This window comes from Gigantopelta aegis, chromosome 6, assembly GCF_016097555.1.
Source record: "Gigantopelta aegis isolate Gae_Host chromosome 6, Gae_host_genome, whole genome shotgun sequence".
NCBI lineage: Eukaryota > Metazoa > Mollusca > Gastropoda > Neomphalida > Peltospiridae > Gigantopelta > Gigantopelta aegis.
Window position 1 is genome coordinate 42429871 of NC_054704.1, and position 25715 is coordinate 42455585.

Consider the following 25715-nt stretch of genomic DNA (forward strand, 5'->3'; position numbering starts at 1 on the left):
TATAGATGCATTATTATCTAAACTACTAATACCATATTTCGATACATTTATTGTAATAAATTAATCCATCAAACATATGACCTTTGCAAACTTAACTCGAAACTATCAAAATGGTTTGTATGCTTCTACAAGGTACAAACGGAGCCTTCACCAAGAATCATAGTTTACAAAACAAGAAACAAAATTGTCACGTGACGATGTATCCATTGAAACTCCAGCCAGTTCTTCGCTGTCAGAGAAGTATGGGTGCACAACACGTATACAATAGCTATGACGTCACACATTTAAGCTCTAAATATTTTCTAATTTAAAACCCAAAATTACTTTTGCAAATGTAACTACATGGTTGTAGTTCAAGGCATATTTTTTACATTTCAAAAGAAAAAGAAATTTTCAATTATAAATTTTGATAGAGGTTCTCTAATACGTTTTTATCGAACACTTTGTATATATGTGATTAGTCCAGTCAATGTATGCGGAAAAGGGGGTCAACCCACAACAAATTGCAACAGAATTTATTTCTTCACCATTCACCCCAGAAAGGCTAAAAAAGAAACACATTAAAAAAATCCTCCTAAATCCAAGCAGTGGAAAAGTGCCTAATTTGCATAAATCCAATATGACCGCCACAATATTAGATTTAAAAAATTGAAATAAATGCATTAAAATATTCCAAGAACATTTTAAATGATTGAACTAATGTTTTAACAATACCCTCACACATTTTATTTTACAGCAATTATGAAAGGAAATGAATATTAGATTAATAACAGCAGCTCATTGCATTCTAAAGTATTGGTATTATTAGGTGTATAATCATAATAATGGTAATTGTAACACGTTTTCTAGACATTGAGAGAAGAAACCTGCTGTTACCACAGGCTACTCTTCCGATTAGCAACAATCAATATTTCATATGAACTTCCACAATGGACAAAACAAGTCAAAACACAAATTCCTCAACAAAATATTAAGTATTTGGAATATCTTTTTCATAAAAATATATGGGGCTTTTTTACATTCTTAAAATCTCTTGCTTTTGTGTTCTGGTTTATATAAATGTGAACATTATGTGTTTGTGACGTCAAGTACAGTTTAATAGTACATTTTAATGTATTTATTGTGTTCCATATTTGAAGAAGGTCATGGTGTCACAGAAAGTAAATGTCATACCGTTTATTCTGTTACGGTAGGCCCTGCTCAAACACCGACAAGGAAGTTGACAATGGTAAAAATCAATTCTGTGTTTTAATATCAGACGCACGTTAAAATGAAAAAGCACTCATTGTCCTGGGGCCTAATTCACGGAGATCTCTTAACCACTATCGCATCGTCCATTACACTGTGCGATCGCGAAGTTACGAAACTTTAGTGAATTAGCTTTCTGTTCTGTCTGTAAATATCATGCGTCGAATTTCAAGAGGAGCGGGATTTATCTCAGTCGGATGACGTCTCGCCTGAGATGCTTGCGTCCTAGAATCGAATCACCTCGGTGGATCCATTCAACGGATTGGGTTTTTCTCGTTTCAACTAGTGCACCACAACTGGTCAAAGGCCATGGTGTGTGTTTTGCTGTCTGTGGGGAAAGTGCATATAAAAGATCCCTTGTTGGTAATTTTGCGGATTTCATCTGATGACTACGAGTCAGAATTACCAAATGTTTGACAATTTTGCTCTAGTGGTGTTGTTAAACAAAATAAACTTTAACTTTAACTTAAACGCAAGTGTTTAAGTAAAGTAAATGGGCCGAATCTATGCATTATAAATACATGTAGTTGCACGTGTGTATATAAAAAGATCTCTTGCTACTAATTGAAAAATGTAGCAGGTTTCCTCGCTAAGACTATATGTCAAAATTACCAAATGTTTGACATCCAATAGCCGATCATTAATAAATCAATGTTCTTTAGTGGTGTCGTTAAACAAAATAAACTTTAAGAACAATAACGGCGATTGCAATGTGCTATAGTTATATCGTATGTATCTTTGAATATTTTGAACTTTAAACGACGAGCTTTAACTTTCAAAATACAAACGTACTACGGTATAATAATATTTGGTTGTTTGAAACTATCTGAGCCCTTTCAACTTGCAAAATCAACAAACCAAAATCCCGTTTAAAATTAAACCATACGCATAGCCAACCATAACTGCTAATTAGCTAGCTACCTGACTAACTGACTGAAGAACCAGTTAGCAAACTAACCAACTAATTGACTATCTAAACCGGCCTCGGTGGCGTCGTGGTTAGGCCATCGGTCAACAGGCTGGTAGGTACTGGGTTCGGATCCCAGTCGAGGCGTCCGATTTTTAATCCAGATACCGACTCCAAACCCTGAGTGAGTGCTCCGCAAGGCTCAATGGGTAGGTGTAAACCACTTGTACCGACCAGTGATCCATAACTGGTTCAACAAAGGCCATCGTTTGTGCTATCCTGCCTGTGGGAAGCGCAAATAAAAGATCCCTTGCTGCTAATCGGAAAGAGTAGCCCATGTAGTGGCGACAGCGGGTTTCCTATCAAAATCTGTGTGGTCCTTGACCATGTGTCTGACGCCATATAACCGTAAATAAAATGTTTTGAGTGCGTCGTTAAATAAAACATTTCCTTCCTTCCTTCTTTCCTTATACTGAAATAATAAAAGTCTTTAGAAAAACCTAGATCAGATTATAAATAATTTAGTAATATATGCTTGATTAGTCATGCAAAAACGAAAATGGTCAGAGATTTTTTTTAAGTTGCAGATAAACATGTGCCATATTTATAAACAAATATAAATCGTATTTTTAAAAGAAAAAAGACTGAAGGTGCACCGCATCTTAGTGAAGTGCAGTCATCTGAAACAAAAAGAGAAAAAAATATATATCTGGTAGGAGAAATGTGATGAAACCATTTCGCTTCCATTCTGAATTAGTGTACTTTTATAAAACACACCAATTATTCCAACTCATTTTACTTGAGATAGGTATATGTTTGTACAGCTCTTCACGCTGTGATTTATTATAAATGTTGAGTCACATTCTACACAAATTGTTTATGATAGTGTCCACTGATAAAATCCTCTAACAACATAACTATTAAATGTAAGTACCATTACATAAATTGTCTCAAAAATGAACTTGGAACTCACACAAATTCAACTTGTACTACATATAAGGCCACTATATTGTGCGAGGAAGAAATATGTCAAAGCCACAAATCTGTTTGTCGCACATTTGGTTTGAATTTAAAATCTGAGGACATTCCTCTTATGTGTTGGATTCCAAAACTTAAGAAAAACGTAAGAATCCGTACAGTGATAGCTATGCTGCAGGGTCCAGAAAATACACCACCAAATCTTTGTTTGGAAACAAAAAACCCATTATCCCGATCACTGTCAAGGGTGGACTTCAGATATGTTGCCAAAAGGTCTTCGAGACAAGTTGTATTAATCACATGTGGATTCTCAAGAACTCCAAAGATTTTCTTGAAATTATCCGGTTGCAATCCAGATCAAAGTTGATTAGTGTTAAAACATTCGATTTTTCCACAATGTACACAACGATCCCCCCCCCCCCCCCCCCGACAAACTTGAGGGAAAACTCCATTCCTTAATCAAGGTTGCATTTGTATACTAGTACGTATATATAATTTATATAATGTACTCTTCTGATGCCACCGGATGGTGGCTTTGAGTGAAATAAAGTTCTGTTCTGTTACTAAAACTGGTGAACAGAGATACAAATATATAACTATCTTTAATGGATCTTGACAGTTTGTTATGACTGAAAGTAAATCAAGACAAAAGTATACCTTTTAATATATTGATGATCTTATATTATTCAATAATTATAAGATCACAGATTACCTTTCACTGATTTACCCAGCTGAGCTAGAAAGAAAGAAAACTACAGAAAGTATCAAATCTGTATCATAGAGATTCAGAATGACATTAATCTTCATAGAGATTCAGAATGACATTAATCTTCATAGAGATTCAGAATGACATTAATCTTCATAGAGATTTCAATGGTCAATTTACTCTTCGTGTCGAGCAATATAATATTCCTTATGCAGCACATTTTTGGTGTCTATATTTCGCAACTTCTGAGTTACCTTAGGGCATGCTCATCATATGCTGATTTTAAAGACCAACATATCATTCTGGTAAAGAACTTGTTTGATCAGGGTTATAACATTCGACTCCTGAAAGCCTTCGATATTTTTCATAGTAGACACTCAGATTATGTCTAATGCAATACCCTATTTTGACCTGGAACACGACTTTTGGGTTCAAATCCTGTACACTTCAACTACGGACTTGGTGACTGTATGTTGTGCTCGTGGTGGGTGCCACCGGTGGGACAGGATATACTCATCTGTCGCGAACACCTGATATCGTCACTGTTTTTACAGTGATTCACAAGTGCATGACATCTCACTATATATATATATATATACACACACACACACACACACACACATATATATAGATAGATAGATGTATATATATATATATATGTACGTATGTGTGTGTGTGTGTGTGTGTGCGTGCCCTGTGCAAGTTTAGATTTTCTAAGCTAGTATTGGGATTGGTAGTCCTCTTACGGGTGGTGCAGGAAGAATAAAATATCCTGCTACGGATCTCCTAGGGAGTGGCAGTCCTATAGAAGCAATCACGACTTTGCCTAACGTCCTTTCGACTTTGCCTTGTGCAGAAATACCACTTTGATATAAGAATACGGTTCTGTCCTTCATATTTTACTACGTCTGTTTGACACCCAGTAGCCGATGTATTTTTTTGTGCTTAAGGTGATGTTAAACATTCATTCATTTGTGTTCTCTTTAGTGTTAGCAATACATTCAATACAAGATATCTACTTAACATTAGTGTGTATACTGCAGGACTGAAGTACGGACTTGTTGGAAGAAGGCGAAACGTTATTGCACTAGATTCTGCCTTTCCAGAGTTTCATTTCCGCTTTGTAGACGCATAGTAAATACGTTAGTGTTTGAACAGTTTTAATGAAACATTTTATTTCTGTAATGATTTAGATACGTATTTGATCACCATCCACATTAGAAATTGTCAGAGTAATTGCCATACATGCGCCAAACCGCTCTTTAGAGCACAGCTGAATTTCTAGTCCAATGGGAGCTTCATATTTGGTCACATGAAGTACATTTATATCCCGATAAAGTACTTCAGACATTCACTTTATAAGCGGTATTGCTGCACGTGCAGTCATAACGATTTTGGCTCTGCTCTAAGACAGTTAGAGGACGAGTAACAATACTTTATTGGCGTATAAAGGTAGTGTCGCACGAGAAAACGCTCGGCTAACGCCTCGCCTTTGTCTCGTGCGACACTACCTTTATACGCCGATAAAGTATTGTTACTCGTCCTCTAACTATTACATAAAACATTATAATATGTTAATAATAGCTTAAATAAGGAAGGAAAAGGGCAGTTAAGAAAGACATACACTAGCACAGTGTGTGTGTGTGTGTGAGAGAGAGAGAGAGAGAGAGAGAGAGAGAGAGAGAGAGAGAGAGAGAGAGAGAGAGAACGGGGGTGGGTGAAGCAGAAGGGTACAAAGTATGTCCCCCCCCCCCCCCTTGAAAAGCGATCTAAAGTTAGATTTGATGTTTTCCCCTCCGAATGTATACGTAGCCCATAATTCTCAACAGTTCATTGAAACATTCTAAACTGGTTTATAACAGTTGTACACTAGATGCGTGTAGCCAATTCAGACTGGGTGTACACACTGTCCTGAACTGTACCAACAGAAACCTCTAGAATATATACTAGTGTATAACTGTTATAAACCAGTTTGGAATGTTTTAATGAACTGTGGATAATTATGGGTTGGAGGGTGGCAGTTATTAAAGATGTTATAACTATATATGCCTAGGAAGCTGTGAGGGGAGGTTGGTGTCACAGAAACATAAGAGTCTGAAAATGAGAAAATGATATCCATAAAAAAAAAAACGTATTATATGTCTAGCTAATCAAATCAATAAGCTCTAGTTGCGTATAGCCAATTCCGACTGGGAGTACACACTGGACTGAACTGTATCAACAGAAACCTCTTGGATATTTGTTGTTTCGCTTTCACATAATACTCATTCCAATTAAAAAGCGCGCAGCGGAAGTTCACCGGACGTTGTTTTCACATGCAGCCGATGGTCAGAATCTGCAGATGGCATCGCCAGTGATTGGCAACCGCAATAACGAGTCATTTTGTTTCCACGTGCTGCACGTAGCGTGACGGCCAATTCTATTACTCGGTGTGTTTACATACCGACAAACACATTAAGCGCAATATGGCGTCTTCACAAAGCATTAATATCTGTCTAGGCCGGGGTAATAATACGAATTTCTATTGAAATGATCTGATTGTTAAGGTGTTCTTGGGGCTATATTGTCACCTCGTGACTTTATCCCTATTTTCTCTGTCTCCACGTCTTCGTGGAGCCATATTGCCACCACGTGGCTCTTTCCCGATATCCTCTGCCTCCTCCCCCCCCCCCCCCCCTGTTTGTCCCATAGAACCGAACTGAACCGAATCGAACAGAACAGAACAGAACTTTATTACTTACAGATCACCATTCGGCGACATATGGGGAGTACACAAGCTTACAAAAAGTGAGGAATCAGATGGCAATATTGCCTATTGATTGTCTATCTGCCTGTTCATCAGTCGCACCCCTCTGTCCATCTGCGTCCTCCTCTCCCCGCTTCTAATCCCTTGCCGCATTAGAAAAAAAATGTAGCGTGTTTCCGCTAATGACTACGAGTCAGAATTACCAAATGTTTGACATCCAATAGCCGATGATTAATTAATCAATGTGCTCCAGTGGTGTCGTTAAACAAAACAAACTTTAATTTTTTCTCCCCGCCTCTATTTACCTACCCTGATGTCTGAGTTATCTACCAATAGTAGAAGATTATCAAATCATCATCTACCTTTCATGTCAGTGCCTTACGGGTATTTAGTATATACCTTTTATGCAAGAAACCCCAGAGTTAATTATATCCTTTGATTTACCTGTCGTGGGACACGTATTAGAACACGGGTGGGTGGGAGAACCATTATGATCACCGCTGCGGATCTATCTTACCACCCATAACACCCCAGGCTAGTGCTAAAGTTATATTCTTCCCCATACTAGTGACTACTACTGGGAAGAGTAATTAAACTTCAGATGTGTGTTTTTATTAACGGATCGAAATATGTATCTACAACTATGCTTTAACATTTCAACCGAATTCCAGATGCAGAATTGAAATATTGATGTCTGTACCATTGATTCCGCTGTAGGACATGTGTTAAAAAATTCGATTCTGTTGTGTTTAAACAAACGTGGTCTACGTGCAACACTTCGGGAAGAGGGCTGGGTATGGGTCGGGTATAGAACGCTCGTTTGTAGTGTAATGGGTCTTGAGATTGATGGCTCTTGATGCAGTCTGGTTTTTCACGTCCAAACCAGAGCCTAACGAAAGGTACATTAAAGGTCGTGAAATGTACTGTCCTGTCAAAGAGATGGTACTTATAAAATAACGATTGCTGTCTATTTGGTAGTTTAATTTGTACTGTGGTCGATTCCCCGCTCTCCCCCCCCCCCCTCTCTCTCTCTCTCTCTCTCTCTCTCTCTCTCTCTCTCTCTCTCTCTCTCTCTCTCTCTCTCTCTCTCTCTCGCTTTTTTATAATCACCAAATCCTGCTTCAAAAAGGTATTTACGAAGCCCATTATGATAAAAGAAAATCTGGCAAAAAACGGCAATGTCTTAAGCTTCAACAGACATTTTGACAACCAAGAACATATATCTGTTGTACCGAAATAACTATTATAAGCGAAACATTATCTTGCATCCAGAAGTAGTAAAAATGGGGCAACTGAATCTGTTAAAAACAAATATTTTTCTGTGCTGTTAAATAACCATTTTTGCTGTTCCCTGTTCTACCATCACACAATACGACGGAGACAGACATATTTACATCTGGCATTATCTTTTCTACGTCTTTCCAAATCTCTTCCTCATCTACGACATCATGTAAATGTCCCTGATCTTGAATCCTTTAGCTATTGCCATTGAAAACATTTGCACTATCTGCTGCAATGACCCTTCATGTCAAGACATGATACCGATGCCATTGACATTTCGGATTCCACCAGATTACGGGATCTTGGCGATAAATGAATGAACGTGGGAGGAGGCCCGACTCACACGTAGCTTTGCACAGCTCCTATCAGAACTGGCCTCGACTGCATCACGTGTGTTCGCTTTACCAGTCAAGACAAATTATTGGCTTCGTACTGTGAACGAACTGGCAGTATTTCACTCGGATTCCTGTAAACCTATAAACCTCCAACGACGTTCAGAACTCGTGTAAAATTGCATTCGTTCATCGTTTGTTTCAGTTCTTTCTATCTTACTCCCTTTCTTTTTATTAAAAAAAAAATCTCAACGAGATTAAATTTGACCAAGAGTGTCTTGCGGAATCATTAGTCGTGATACAGCGAAGAAAAGGTCAGAGCTGCTACGCGTGCTGTTGTTGTGAACAAAACGACATCGGTGTAAAAATCGCGTACGGGCGCTATTGATTAATCGACGTTTGAGCAGAAGTGTGAACGAAGATTTTCTATGAAATGCTGTCATTTGGAAACAGTTTTGTGGGAATCTAAGCCGATACGTTACTGTTATACGAACTCTGGCCGACGTGATTAATGGAAGATTTTGATTTCAAAAAACAATGTACAGTTTTCTATATATGGGATTTACGTCTATCTTTGCTATGTACTCCGATGAAAAAGAACTACGTTTTTGTTTCAGAACATAGCCATGAATGAAAAGCCATGGATGCAATTGCCAGTGCAGCCAAGCAGTCGGTAAGTACTTTTTTTCAGTTTTAATAATTAGTATTTTGAGATTTCTCGGCAGCAAGGTATTTTTCAAAGATTCAGTATCTCCCTTGGTTACCTTAGGTCGTAAGTTCGATATTGTTAAAAAGAACGACAAAACCGTAATACATGATCACGGTCGTATCTCTGCACAATGCTGAGTTGTATGGAAACACTGTCCTGGACAAACAGCCCAGAGAGCTGAGGTGTGTGCCCAGGACAGCGTGATTGAACCGTAAGCACGAAAATAAGGTGAAATGAAAATGAATGGAAATGTAGAAAAATAGTGGTTGATTCCATGAATTTCTATTTAATGCCTCGTCTATAGTAGGATAGCCACTCCCGAGGAACACACACTCACAGTTAATGTATTAAAAACCATGGTATGTGTTGTACTGCCTGTGGCAAAGTGGAAATAAAATACAGTAATGGTAACTGGAAAATTTTAACCTAATTTGCAGCAGCTGTTTCCTTCCCTCATTCTCCGGACATTTCGCTCCTACTATAACGTTATGAATGTTACGACACCAAATGGACCATGGTTTAAACCATTTTCTGCAGGTGTTGGTGAACAAATACTCATTTCCTTTGCTTCTGATTTGTATGTCTCAGTCTTACTTAAAGCAATTTTGCATTTTATGGTCGCCAGTGAAGCGAAAGCGATTACAGATATTGTCAATTGCTCAACGTTAATGCGAAGTGCATCCGCGTTAATGAAACGTGAAGAGTGCCGTGTGCATCATTGACGACCGGCGACTTGAGAGTGAATGAACCTGTTTATGAACGTTTATAGCTTAAACGTGTCGAACAATTCCGGCTCAACGGCCGACGTGAATTTACGTGTTTGTTCGCTCCTAACATTCAGATTGAATCTTGTGGTCACGTCGATTTTCACGCAATTCCATTACAAATAGATGATCGACAGAACTTGCTTTGAAGGGCAGGTCCAATATTGGAATCGTTCAAGAAGGGTACGCGTTGTTTGATTCCCTTCAGTTTGAACAAGTTTACTTTATTTATTTCTTTCTTTCTTAACTTATTTTTGTGCTTATATCCAATTAAGGTTCAAGAACGCTATCCTGGGCACACACCTCAGCTATCTGGGCTGTCTGTCCAGGACATAGGGTTAGTTGTTAGTGCTTGTTTACTGTTCTGATGTGCCACATCACTATAAAAGATGTGTGTCTGTGTCGTATATTTCAGTGGGGTGTTTTAAAACTTATATCTAATTAAGGTTCAAGCACGCTGTCCCGGGAACACACGTCTCACCTATACGGACTTTCTCTCAAAGACAAAAACTAATGGTTAACTCAGTGGGTTATTTTTTAGTAACCTAGCCTATGGTTTTTTTGTGTGGGGATATTACAATTAACTGTTTAACACAGACCAAGTTGTATTATATTAGATTATTTGGAAGAACTTTAAGGTTACCTCTTAAGACTTAGCTTCTTAATAGATGGCCTCTTGAACAAAAACAAATACAGATCAGACCAGATTGGTTCATGATATTAAGAAGTCTGTTAAAGCAGGTGACTGAGTAATAGAGGTCAATATGCTTTTAAATGATATATGAGAACATTAGGGCTCTTAAGATATGCGGTTGGTTAACACAGGTTCATACACAAATGGTTGTTATACGAATCATCAGTAAGCAAGTGCCGTACAGAAATACAAAGTATTTCTATATACTACAAACTATTTTTTTAAATTCAGAATGGTATGTTGGTAATACCTTGGTGATCAAAATGTCTTCTGTCAGCTTTCAAAAAATGGATATATAGGTACCAACAACCTATTAATCGTTTTGGAATTGAATTCATGTGACATATTGTATAAAACCTGCTCCCCAACCCGTATACAATTCTTAGATCCTCCCCTGGATTTGTCATTTACCACAGTTTCCACCTTACGTTCTAATCTCCTCTCATCTTCCGGTTTCTTCAGTGCACGGCTTGGCTGTAGCCGTGGTAACTGCGTTTTTTTGTGTAAACAAGTCGATTAAAGGTAAAATTCCATTGCTGTAAATACTAAAGGCAAAAATGTTTTGCCAGTTCACAGTGCGAGACGTTTTGCCTAATGATGTCTCCGCGCGAGTCATCATCAACAACGTGGTCACGTCGATCGATGGAGGACAAATTGCAGTGTCAATGAACAAGCCGTGGTTCCCGCGGCCATTGTTCGTTATCCGACCACCTTCGTGTGACAGTGGCTTCAAGTCAAACTCATTTCGAGACCTTTCCCTATCATACGGAAGATGGTAGTGATGATCGATAGCTGCTTTGCTGACTACATCTAGCACACCGTTGGGAAGTCTGTATATGCTTGGTCTGTCGTGCAGAAACAACAACAACAATCATACCGAACAATATTGCAGAGATGTTTAATTTAAGCACACATTTTTTTGTGTGCATAATATCAATAGCAGATAATGCAGTAATAGTGTGATAGGCTATGCTTGATTAATAATGTAAATGATGTAGTCACACATCGTACACACACAAGTACACACACACATACGCATACACACTCACATCGTACACACGTACACACACACATACACACATGCACATACACACAAACACACACACACACATACATACACACACACGTACACACACATGCATACACACATACAACACACACATACACACATCGTACACACACTCGTACACACACACACACACATACACACACACGTACACACACATACACATGCACACACGTACACACACATACATACAAAATTATCTCTTGCTGCATTAAAAAAAAATGTAGCGGGTTTCCTCTATTGACTACGAGTCAGAATTACCAAATGTTTGACATTCAATAGCCGATGGTTAATTAATCAATGTGCTCTAGTGGTGTCGTTAAATAAAACAAACTTTACATACATACATACATACATACATACATACATACATATATATACATACATACACAAACACATACAAAATGCACAACACGCAGAACTCGACTTCCACACACAACACAATACGTCACAAGGCAACACACATTTTGTTCAAAAAACTAAAGTTGCGGATAGATATTTGGTGTATTTGTACTAAAACAAGCTTTTTAAACAATAGAACTAGATCTTGCAACCATAATATGCTACCTTCAACAAGAACAACCGCACAATGTAGGCCTACCGAAGACTTTTTTTTGTGTAGTTTTTTATGAAAGTATTTAGAGTTAAATAAAAATAATTCTAAGATCAAGACATTTTTTTATAATTTATAGATTATTGATGCAATTTGCTTTCTTTGGTGTGATCGATAATGCATTTTAGGGAAGATCATATTTTAGGGAAGTTGTTTTTGAAGACGATATTTTAGACAGGCTTTTAGAAATAAATAAAATGTATTGGTGCTGGTTTAAAGGAACATTCCTGAGGTTGCTGCATTGTAAGATGTTTCCGACTAATAAAATATTTCTACGATTAAACTTACATATTAAATATTGTTTCTTGTTTCGAATATCAGTGTCTGTATATTCAATGTGTTTCTGGTCATCTTAATATTTGTAAGAAGCCCAAACTGGATTTTCTCTTCAAATAATTCTGTACGTACGAAAAAACTATATTTTAGGAAATAAAATGAAATTTAATCTAGTACAAGTATTAGAACGATCAGAAACACGTTTACTATACAGCCACTAATATTTTATGCAGAAAATGTATTTGATATGTAATTACAGTCGTTAAAAAGTCTCTGTTAGTCGCTAACATCTAAAAAATTGCAGCAAACTCAGGAATGTCCCTTTAATATTAACTAAAAAAATACATTGTTTACTAGTTCATGCTTGGCCAGTTAGAAAAAAATATTTGGTTCGTTACAAAAGTATATTTTATGTTGTCATACCGAAATAATAATGTTTTCAATAATACCAAAATCCTCTTGTAAAACTCATAAATTATTTACTAGGCTGCGTTTAGTGGGTTAGTCACGCTAATGTATTGTAGTTATAAAGACGTAATAGTTTTGGGATGGTTTGTTGAAAACATGTAAACATGTTATGTACTTATACTGTAAAGCGTTCGCTTGATGCGCGGTCGCTCTAGGATCGATCCACATCGGTGGACCCATTGGCCTATTTCTCGTTTCAACCAGTGCCCCACAACTGGTGTAACAAAGGCTGTGGATATTATCCTGTCTGAGGGATGGTGCATATAAACGATCCCTTGCTGCTAATCGAAAAGAGTAGTCCATGAAGTGGTGACAGTGGCTTTCCTCGCTCAATATCTGTGTGGTCCTTAACCATATGTCTGACGTCATATAACCGTAAATAAAATGTGTTGAGTGCATCTTTAAATAAAGCATTTCCTTCCTTCCTTCTTTTCTTATACTGAAATAATAAAAGTCTTTAGAAACACCTAGATCAGATTATAAATAATTTAGTAATATATGCTTGATTAGTCATGCAAAAACGAAAAAAGTCAGAGATTTTTTTTAAGTTGCAGATAAACATGTGCCATATTTATACGTATGTAATACGTAATGGAGAATGTACGATGAGGTGTAGATTGGTGAAAAAAAATATTCACGAGCCCCGCAGGGGCGAATTAATTATTTTTCATGAATTTGCACTTCCTTGTGCATTCTCCAACTTAATCCATTATTGATTAAAAAAAATACGTGACTGCTAAATTAACTTCTATTTCATCTTTTTTAATGAAAATGTTGGTTAAAATGGAAAAGAATATTTACAAAACTAATAACCCATTCGGACCTAACCTGAACGATTCTGTCAAGAAAACCTCAGCAGTGGATAGCTGGCATTAAGCGTGATGCACGTGCTAAACGTGTAACCTCTAATTTCCGACATCATTTCCGACAATCTTCGTTGTGTTCCGCCAGAATACATTACTATCACTATTAAAAAAAAAATAGTATCAGGTTTATATGGCTTAAATTACATATTTATTTAATGATGCAGATGCTTGGCCTCGTGAGTTAATGCGTTGTACTTGTTTACAATGTACAAGTTATATCGGTAGTGGGTTCGAATCCCTGACCTAAACTCATAAAATATTCAAATTGCATTGTTTCACAGGTGTTGATTCTTGAAAAATAATCTACACCTTGAACAATAATATGACGTCACAGGTATGGATTAAAAATCTGTAATCTGTTCTGTTGTTATGTACATGTATATTGATATTCATAAACATTCATTCTAGTTACTAAAAACAAACATTTTAATGATGGTTTTACAGATAAGCGTGCAAGTCTAACTAATGAAACCGAGTATAGAAAAGTCATTTGTGCTCCATCAGTAGGTATATATAATAACACAGAGATACGATTATACAAGTCAATGCATTATTCACAACGCTATGCTTGGTCACTCACAAGCAAAGAATGTAAATTCTAAATACACATGCACAGGCCGGATCGGATGGCGTGTATCAGTTTATACTGATCTAATAGAAAGGTCTGACGTCTTTGGTTATTCATGAAATTGTTTATATGTAAAAACACAGTGTAGTTCAAGCCCATGAGAACGATATGGGGGGTGGGGGCAATATTTAGTGAAGGGGGCAGAAGCCTACATGTTCGTTTGTATGTATGTAGAGTAGGACACAAAAACCGTACGTGGGGTGCACGGACTGTTCGTGAAAATACACTGAGTGTATGTCATTAAAACAGTTTAAATTTTCCAGTGAGCAATTTTGTGCCAGTTTTGTTTTGTTTTTCTAATCAGTGTTGGCAATGACAGTCCTCTTACAAGCAAAATAAAAAGTGGCAGTCCTCTGTTGGATAGTGATCAATAGGCGCAGTAACAACGCTGTCAAGATAAGAATGTACTACGCTCAGGCCGTATTCTACGGCATATGAGGACATGTGATCAATGGTAGGACATGTTTTACAGGAACAAAAAGTAGTACAATTATAATATTGGTCGTAGTATAGATATAAAACAATTGCGTATCTTTGCCTACCTTGTTGTGCAGATATTAGATTCTGGAAATGTTAACGGTTGTGTTATTCTGGTTTTATAAGATTTACGACAGTAGACCAAATGACGACCACCATTTTGGCTACTTAGAATACTTCACCACGTCTGGTATATAAACATGACGTGGTATATGCTAGCCTGTCTGTGGGATGTTGCATATAAACGAGCCATTGCTACTAATGAAAAAAATGTAGCGGATTTCCTCTTTAAGACTATATATCAAAATTACTAAATGTTAGACATCCAACAGCCGATGATTAATAAATCAATGTGCTCTAGTGGTGTCTTTAAACAAAACAAACTTTTTAACTTTGTTTGAATACTTTTGCAAAAACAGGTGAAGCCACAAAGACAACGTTTTCAAAAGGTTATATATTTTTCTCAAGTATATTTGGGCGACATGTTACCGCCATTCACTCGTGAAGTGAACGATGACACCAGGACTTGAAAAATAGACTGCACATGGTTGTATCTGCAAAATCCAAATGCCAATCCATACGGCACACAAACACACACACACACACACACACACGTGTCTAATATTTCAGTCAGAACATCAAAACCGCTGTCATGTTCAAACTCGTATTCTTGCACAAAACACAGTTAAAATGACGTTTATTAAAGGGACATTCCTGAGTTTGCTGAATTGTAAGATGGTTCCGACTAATAAAATATTTAAACCATTAAACTTACATATTAAATATATTATTTTCTTGTTTAGAATCAGTGGCTGTATATTCAATGTGTTTCTGATCGTCTTCATATTTGTAAAAAGCCAAAACTGGATTCTGTCTTTAAATAATTTCGTACGTACGCAAAAAAATATATATATTAGGAAATAAAATGAAATTTAACCTAGTACATTATATTAGAACGACCAGAAACACGTTTAATATACAACCATTAATATTTTATGCAGAAAAATATATATTTCATATGTACTTACAATCGTTAGAAAGTCTCTGTTAGTCGATATCATCTAAAACACAGCAGCAAACTCAGGAATGTCCCTTTAAACTCATAATGACATACACCCATAATAAAAATAACTGTCATTATTGATCATTAACGACGAGTTGCTCTATAAATCGTGGCCATGCTATGTCATTCACGAATGTTGTTTATCCATACCATTCACGAACTGGTCATGGCCATCCATATCTAGTCTGACGTTTATTTGCTTCGAAAAAACAACAAAAAAACCCAAAATGTGTACTTATTTATTGTTCTTTATGAAAGCAAACACAAATAAAAGGAAAGAAAACAATAGACGTCGTCAGTGTTTCTGTTACCAGCCAACTACTAAAGATTTTTCTCTTTAAAAAACTAGTAGTATATAGATTTATCCGGTCACAAGTACAAATGTACACGAATTCTATTGAAACTTGAAGCGCAAGTAGCCTTAAAAACCTACTGTCGTGGAACCTTTGACATTTGTGAATCACGTCTGGTATTTACGTTTCTTTCATTTCTGCTGAGCAACTGGAGATTAGCTGTAGAAACAAGGCAATGTATTGGGATTGGATACATTATAAACGACTATCGATCGAAGCCCGCGGATGTCGAAGAAGAATAATGACCCCATTGACAGACCAGATACGACAATATAGAGTTTTTGTTAGCTCACGAACAACTGTCCTCGGCAGTAATTGCCTACCTTATAAGGGATCAACGGAGCAAAAGAGCAAACTCGAACGGATTTGTTCCTGAATATTTTTTTCAAAACAACATTAGCATAGAGCAAAGTCCGTATTACGGCCTCAAAGAGAAACAATAAACGGCTAGTACTTCCAGGTACTGACTTTGGAACCCAATGTCGTCTTCAATCGAAAGTTAAAGGAGAGGTAAAGTAAAGTTTGTTTTATTTAACGACGCCACTAGAGCACATTGATTTTTTATCTTAACATCGGCTATTGGACGTCAAATATATGGTCATTCTGACACTGTTTTTTTTAGAGGAAACCCGCTGTCGCCACATAGGCTACTCATTTACGACAGGCAGCAAGGGATCTTTTATTTGCGCTTCCCACAGGCAGGATAGCACAAACCATTGCCTTTGTTGAACCAGTTATGGATCACTGGTCGGTGCAAGTGGTTTACACCTACCCATTGAGCCTTGCGGAGCATTCACTCAGGGTTGGAGTCGGTATCTGGATTAAAAATCCCATGCCTCGATTGGGATCCGAACCCAGTACCTACCAGCCTGCATACCGATGGCCTAACCACGACGCCACCGAGGCCGGTCTTAAAGGAGAGGAATACGTCTTTATTAATGATACGTCATCACATTTCTAGCTACAGATATTTGATGTCACAATATGTTTATTTAATTTTTGGTCTGAATAATGAAGGGCATTATTTACTCCCATAAATGCTAAAACATATCAGTTAAAGTTTGTTTTGTTTAACGACACCAATAGAGCACATTGATTTATTAATAACCATCGGCTAGTGGATGTCAAACATTTGGTAGTTTTGATCTGTAGTTTTAGAGAGGAAACCCGATACATTTTTTCATCAGTAACAAGGGAACTTTTATATGCACCATCCCACAGACAGGAAAGCACATACCACAGCTTTTGAAATACCAGTCGTGGGTCATTGGATGGAACGAAAGATAGCCCAATGGACCCAATGATGGGGATCGATCCCAGACCGACCGCGCATCTAGCGAACGCTTTACCACTGGGCTGTGTCCCGCCCCCTCAATAGTGAAAGAAAACCAGCTACCGCTACAAAGGCTACTAAAAAAAGAAATGTTTTAGTTAACGACGCACTCAACACATTTTATTGACGGTTATATGGCGTCAGACATATGGTTAAGGACCACACAGATTTTGAGAGGAAGCCCGCTGTCGCCACTACATGGGCTACTCTTCCGATTAGCAGCAAGGGATCTTTTATTTGCGCTTCCCACAGGCAGGATAGCACAAACCATGGCCTTTGTTGAACCAGTTATGGATCACTGGTCGGTGCAAGTGGTTTACACCTACCCATTGAGCCTTGCGGAGCACTCACTCAGGGTTTGGAGTCGGTATCTGGATTAAAAATCCCATGCCTCGACTGGGATCCGAACCCAGTACCTACCAGCCTGTAGACCGATGACCTGCCACGACGCCACCGAGGCCGGTCCAAAGGCTACTACTGCCGAATAGCAGCAAGAGATCTATAACAAATATACCACATTTGACATACCAGTCGTGGAGCACTGGTTGAGACAGGACAAAAGACCCATCGGGTGAAGACGATCGACTAGACGACCCAGCATACCTCAGCCAAGCGCTCTATCAGTAATTGGCTGAGGAGGGTGTTTAAAAAAAAACCCGTGTCTGAACCTTAATTCAGTATAAAGTTAAAGTTGGTTTTGTTTAACGACACCACTGGAGCACACTGATTTATTAATCATCGGCCATTGGCCACTGGATGTCAAATATTAGTCTTAGAGTGGAAACCCGCTATATATTTCCATTAGTAGCAAGGGATCTTTTATATACACCATTCCACATACAGGATAGCACATACCACGGCCTTTGATATACCCAATGTGTATACCTTTAACTTTCATTTCAGTATGTGCCACATATTCCAATTATAATATTGTTCACTTGGTAACTGAAGCGTTTTCTCCCCATCGGTGCAGCCATTAAGACAGATTGTGTTCTATTCACACCAGGTTTGAATACCGATGCCCACCCCATCCCCGCACTCCGAAATACCCTGAAAATCGAATATATATTGTTTGAGAAATTATGAGACGTGTTTACCTATACAGTAGTGTATATACACGATAATTTCATAATTATATGAGTATGGATTAGTAATTATATATCTAGTGGTCCTTCAAAAAGATAACCTTACTGAATATGGAATTATCTAAAATGTATGAGGTGTGTAGTTTTAATATTTCACACTCATTACTACATATATATGGATATTTGCCACAGTCAGTGAAAATTGACCTATTGGTTTACAATTGTTACTATATAATTCTATATCCAGTAGGGTTATGTTGTTTTAGTAGTAGTAGTAGTAGTAGTAGTAGTAGTAGTAGTAGTAGTAGTAGTAGTAGTTTGTTTTATTTGTTTTATTTTTTTAAATCTTTTTTTACATTTGTTTTAGGGGGGGGGGGGGGGGGGGATTCCCGATATACTATAAACTTGTGTATAGCAGCCGACACCAGCTTTAGGCGGACTTGAGTGAAACACTCGAATACACCACGATCACGATGATGTCAATAACTGACCGATTTATCCAGCCCACTTCGAAATGAAAGGTTTCGTACTTTGATCGGAGATTCACAATCAATGACACATTGCACTACACAAGTCCGTACAATGAAAGAAGGGATGACTTCAACGTTAGATTGGTTGTTTCCATTAATTGCAATCTGAATTTTTGTAGATTCTCACATACTTCAGAACCTTCGCAGGCTGTTCGAGTCACCCTTGTTCAGAACCTGTTCCATCCAGGTTGTGGCTTTTGTTTATAGATAAAAGGTTGTAAAACCCTTTGAGCGACAGCGATCTGTAGTAAAAACGCTATCGGTTGTAGCTACATTTAGCTGTGAAGTTGTTGCCGTTCCTTCCATTAAAGTTAAAGTTTGTTTTGCTTAACGATATCACTAGAGAATATTGATATATTAATCATCGGCTATTGGATGTCAAACATTTGGTCTTAGAGAGGAAACCCGCTACATTTCCATTAGTAGCAAGGGATCTTTCATATGCACCATACCACAGACAGGATAGCACATATTACAGCCTTTGATATACCAGTCGTGGTGCATTGGCTGGAACGAGAAATAGCCCAATGGACCCATCGACGGGGGTCGATCCCAAATCAACCGAGCGCTTGACCACTGGGCTAGGTCCCGCCCTCCTTCCATTAAAGATAGTCTGCCAGCCATTTGGCACGTGCTTACATAAGCTAAATGTTCAAGTAAACCTTGGTTTGGTTCCCCGAGATATATCTTTATTTGTTAAAGTTTAACTTGATTTTGATGCATATATACTAGTATTCGGTTACTGTTCAAACATGCTGTATTCTGTTATTTGGGATGTATGTTCAAGAAAATGACCGGCCTCAGTAGCGCAGTGGTTAAGCCATCGGACTACAGGCTGTTAGGTACAGGGTTCGCAGCCCGGTACTGGCTCCAACTCGGAGCGAGTTCTTAAGGACTCAATGGGTAGGTGTAATGCCACTACACCCTTTTCTCTCTCAATAACCACTAATCAACTAACACACTATCCTGGACAGACAGCCCATATAGCTGAGGTGTGTGCCCAGGACAGCGTGCTTGAACCTTAATTGGATAAAAGCGCGAAAATAAGTTGAATTGAATTGAATTCAAGAAATTGTCCAAGAAAATGCGTCATTGGTGTGTTATTATTGTTTAGTGAGAGAGAAGTCGGTGTAGTCGTCTTACGCCTCTCCATTGAACCGTAAAAACTCGATGTGGCTGAAAGCCGGTACCGGGATCCATACCCAGTACATACCAGCTGTAAGTGCAAAGGCCGGTAAGGTAGAAAAGATTTGTCCGAGACAAAATGGAATATATGTCTTAATAGTTTGCATCACTGAATAAACTGACAGTCCATACCTTATTTTTGATCATGTATATTCACTTGGTAATAAAAGCGTGTTGATCGGTGTCGCCAATGAGACATGTGCTGACCCAGGTGGGTGCTCGGTGTGTTCACCCCTCCCCCGCACCCAGAATTGCCCTAAAAATCCAGTGTTTAACGTATTAATAATTACACTGAATTTATTTCATTTCAGTCAGGAAGATGTAGTGTTTAGGTGCTTCGTGGGAGGGTGGGGGGATTGGCCTCGTATATTGTATGTCATTGTATCTTTTAATACTGCAGGTGCCTTTTCTGACGATGACCCTCTTTCTAAAATCATAGTTGTCACTTGATAATATCTATTTTTTAAAATTACATATGTTCCCTATTTATTATAGTTGAGTTTTGTTATATACGATTTTGTCATTTTCATCTCATTTTGATTTATGTCGGTGCTTATCTTCAGTCAAGATTAAAATCCATATGCGTAAATCGACCTTTAGTGCTAATGTGCGTCAGTTATAAATAGGATCTTACTGCGGCTATGATGGCGATTGTGGAGGAGGGGAAGACTTTTGGGAATACTGGTATGCTATTCCCATCGTTCAGTTACTCACAAATAGTGTGGTCAGCTTGAATATCAACGAAGGAAGTCGGCTAAACTAATTCGTTTCCAAACTTATCCCGTCCGTGCCACTAACAATAGGGTTGATCCTTATGTCTGTCGATAATCAGTTTGAGATCTAATAAAAGCGCAGAATTCAAAAGATTATTTTTGGCATCCTTCCGGGTTGTACTGTGACTTACGTTCGTTGTCTGGATATCGCTTAAAATAGACGCTGCCAGCTCATATCCAGTCTGAATCATGTTTTTCATTTTCCGTTCAGGGTGGGATGGTAGCATTTCCAATTCCTTTTTTTTTATTATAACCAGGAAGTCCATTCCACATATCCATATCGTCTTAACATTTCAGGAACCTCTCCGGTTTAGGTAATTTTAACTTGATATTCCTGCTTATATTTCTTGTTGAAGGTCATGCACGTTGTCTTGGTACACTGGTACCTGGACTGTCCGTTCAGGACGGTGGTTAATGCTTCATGAGAGAAAAAACTGCCATCCCACTGCATCAATACAGACATGTACGCACACGCATGATTTACAGATAAGCAATTACATGGTATGAAATGTTTGTCGTGCTTCCAACAGAAAATTGTTCAAGTGCGCCTGTTGTGGGTGCATATCATATCTGAGCAGAGAAAGACGTATGCTTTTGTTTAACGACATCACTAGAGCACATTGATTAATTAATCATCGGCTATTGGGTGTGAAACATTTGGTAATTTGGTAATAGAGGAAACCCGCTACATTGTTCCTAATGCAGCAAGGGATCTGTTACATACACTTTCCCACAGACATAAAAGCACATACCACAGCATTTGACAAGTTGTGTGCACTGGTTGGAAAGAGAAAAAAACTCAGTCAGTTGAATAGATCCACCGAGGTGGTTCGATCCTGCGACTCAAACACCTCAGGCGAGCACTCAATCGACTGAGCTAAATCCCGTTCCAGCTGACCAGATAGTTCTGCCCACGGCAGGGCACGATTGCATGTTCTAATTTCCTATATCCAATTAAGGTTCAAGCACGCTATTTTGCAGACACCTGCTATTTGAACTGCCCGTTAAGGACGGTGGTTAATGGTTAGTTGTTAGAGATAAGGTTACCACTTCACTGCATCGGCACAGATTCATGCGCACAAGCACGTGTTACGGACGTGCAATATTACATATCTAAATCACTAAGGACATACACATTGTGATGAACGTTGTTGTCCGTGAAGTGCGTAATCAGTGGAAAGGGATTCGTACAAAAACCCATTGATATATAGAGAATAATACATGAGTGGCCGTTAGATACCATTTATCTTAAAACGAGTTGTTTCAAAACGTATCTAACGAGCGAAAGCTAGTTGGATACGTTTTTAAACAACGAGTTGTGATATAAATGGTATCTAAAGGGCACGAATGTACCATTGTTTCTTACATATCCTCAAAAAAACAGGTTTTAAGCAAATATTACAATCTTTTTCGACAAAAAGTTATTTACAGCTGTTGCACTTGTAGTTGACTTACGCGTCACAGACGCATGAATGTCAGGTTAACAGTCACAGTCTAATCGATTTTCATCGTGTAGTTTTTAATTGGATGTATGACATTGGTGACCTGGTCATCACCTAGGAGCAGCCAGTCGTATGTCTTGAAATTGTTAAAACAACCCATGTGTTATCAAAACTAACGCATGATGTTCTCTCTCATTAAAGGGTGTATAAGACATTGTAATTCCTCATGTATACGCGCCTGGCCGTGTCTTTGCGGAGGCAGTAGAATCGTGCTGCGACCTAAGTCTATATAGTAGTCATACGGTGTGAACCCAGTAACAACCTGCGTTAAATCCAATTGCTTATCAACCATACAACCGATGATAGTCACATCTCTCCTGGTGGAGCTCAAAAATATCTTTTGACTCTACCTTGTACAGAGATATGGTTTTGACTTAGAAATCCACATTTTGTCGTTCAGTTTAAACGGACATGGACACTGATGTTAACATCATTAGGAAAAAAAGAATGAAATGTTTTATTTAACGACGTAACACATTTCAGGTACCGTTATATGGCGTCGAACATACGATTAAGGACTATAGAGGATATTAGAGAGGAAACCCACTGTCACTATTCATTGGGCTACTCTTTTCGATTAACAGCAAGGTATCTTTTATATGCACCACCCCGGAAAGAATAGTACATACTATTGCCTTTGTTACAACAGTTATGGCGCACTGGTTGGAGTGTAAAATAGACCAATGGATCCATCGACGGGAATCGAACCTAGACCAACCGCGCATCAAGCGAGCGCTTTGCCACTCGGAGTGTTTCAAAACCCGGCGTCATAGTGAATAATTTATAATGAATTACTAAGGAGCTCGATACTGATGTCAGATCTCTGCCACTGAACTAAATCTGCGTGGTGTAACTTACGTCACTGGTGTCCATCCATTCTCGCCCATTATCACACATATTACGAACACAAATCAACTTAATCTTGCTTACGCAAGAACGTATTAGCGCGCTAATACTGTCTATAATTTGGCTTACAGGGTTAATATGTTTATGTCGAGGTAAATGCTATTAGTTTGTAGATTAAACCCATGATGGTCAACAACAATGCACAGAAAGTGAGACACGAGTCTGAGATACGATAGTTCGAAGGATCGATTCCCATCAATGTACTGATTGAATTATATCTCCCTTTCGATAACAGTGTTCCACGAATTCAGTCATCTATACTATGAACTGTTATCTTGCCACTGATGCCTAAGGTACGATAATTCGCTGGATATAACCCTCGTCCCTCTCCTTGAGATAACCCATTGTTTATTCCCTGTGTTAGACACTGTCTCAGGGGCGGGGCGGTGGGCTATTGGGCCATTTCTCGTTCCAGTCAGTGCACCACGACTGGTATATCAAAGGCCGTGTTATGTGCTAGCCTGTCTATGGGATGTTGCATATAAAAGATCCCTTGCTACTAATGGATAAAATGTAGAGGGTTTCCCCTCTATGACTATATTTCAAAATTACCAAATGTTTGACATCCAATAGCCGATAATTAATAAATCAAGACTTCTTTCTTCTAGACACTGCTTCATGACTGTGGCGTGTTCCGAAGGGAGAGCGCCCGCGTTCAGTAATTATGATTGCTTTCAATTACATCCTATCTTATTACATTCATTTAACGCCAAGCGCAAGCACAAGTCTGGCGAATCACCGATAGCGCTCGTCCTCTGGTATTTTAAATATCATGGCATCTGTATACATGATTCCTTGTTGCTGACCAGTAACACTAGTAGTATCTGTACCAGAAGCGGGTTTCGTTTTCACGCTGTACCGACTGTCACAAATACCAGGTGAAAACTACGTGCCATTATCCAAAAAGGTTCAGGCACGTCCATCATGTGCCCACGTCCATCATGTGCCCTGTCTCTGACAAGTCCAGTGGCTAGACGGTAGGCCAAAAGCATAAATGCCACGCGTCTGTCATCTAAAAGTCACTGATAAAACAATATGCTAAGAACGTCGTTAAACAAACATTCCTTTTTGCATGATCCGCCTTCTTCTTTCAACATGATTACGTTGACTTTGTTATGCAAAGAGCAGGCGGAATTGGTGCCAGTAGCATCAGATGTGGTGACCCGATGTAATATCCGATGGAAAACCTTAGAGGGACAGCGCGGTATTTTATAGAATGTCGTAATGAATAAATAAAGAGGTCTGGCTCTTCCTAGTCTCCAAGTAATAATAAAGTAATAAAGCGCGTAGAGTATTATGTTAATTTATGTTTTCTGTCTTGTCTACCTCTATTTCATTCGGAGATTATGCAGACTTAAAGGGACATTCCCGAGTTTGCTGCATTGTAAGATGTTTCAGACTAATACAATATTTCTATGATTAAATTTTCATATTAAATATATTTTCTTGTTTAGAATATCAGTGTCTGTATATTCAATGTGTTTCTGGTCGTCTTAATATTTGTAAAAGCCAAAACTGGAAATAAAATGAAAATTTAACCTAGCACAAATATTAGAACGATCAGAAACACGTTTAATATACAGCCACTAATATTTTATGTAGAAATATATATTTGATATGTAATTACAATCGTCGAAAAGTCTCTGTAAGGCGATAACATCTCAAAAATTGCAGCAAACTCAGGAATGTCCCTTTAAGCATTTACAAGCCACATACTAACATGTTACAAAGGAATATGTTTATGTAATGACACTTAAGCAGTGTTGTGCTGCCGTATTCATTCATTCATCTATTTGTTCATTCATTTATTGTAAATATCGGGTTTAATATAAAATACTAAATGGTATATGGATTAGTTTACATAGGAGACATCTCTAGTAATTTTGCATTCGTTTCTTCAAACCGGCGTCGGTGGCGTCGTGGTAGGCCATCGGTCTACAGGCTGGTAGGTACTGGGTTCGGATCCCAGTCGAGGCATGGGATTTTTAATCCAGATACCGACTCCAAACCCTGAGTGAGTGCTCCGCAAGGCTCAATGGGTAGGTGTAAACCACTTGCACCGACCAGTTATCCATAACTGGTTCAACAAAGGCCATGGTTTGTGCTATCCTGCCTGTGGGAAGCGCAAATAAAAGATCCCTTGCTGCTAATCGGAAGAGTAGCCCATGTAGTGGCGACAGCGGGTTTCCTCTCAAAATCTGTGTGGTCCTTAACCATATGTCTGAC

At 38.4% G+C, this 25715-nt stretch overlaps 1 long non-coding RNA gene across 1 annotated transcript in view; it reads left to right on the forward strand.

Moving 5' to 3' along the window:
• The window catches only part of LOC121374210, a 74880-nt gene that overhangs the window by 39768 nt on the left and 9397 nt on the right, over positions 1 to 25715 (forward strand). Inside the window, exon 2 of the long non-coding RNA XR_005958202.1 lies at positions 8816 to 8871. This is a non-coding gene — a long non-coding RNA (uncharacterized LOC121374210). The remainder of the gene's footprint in view (positions 1 to 8815; positions 8872 to 25715) is intronic.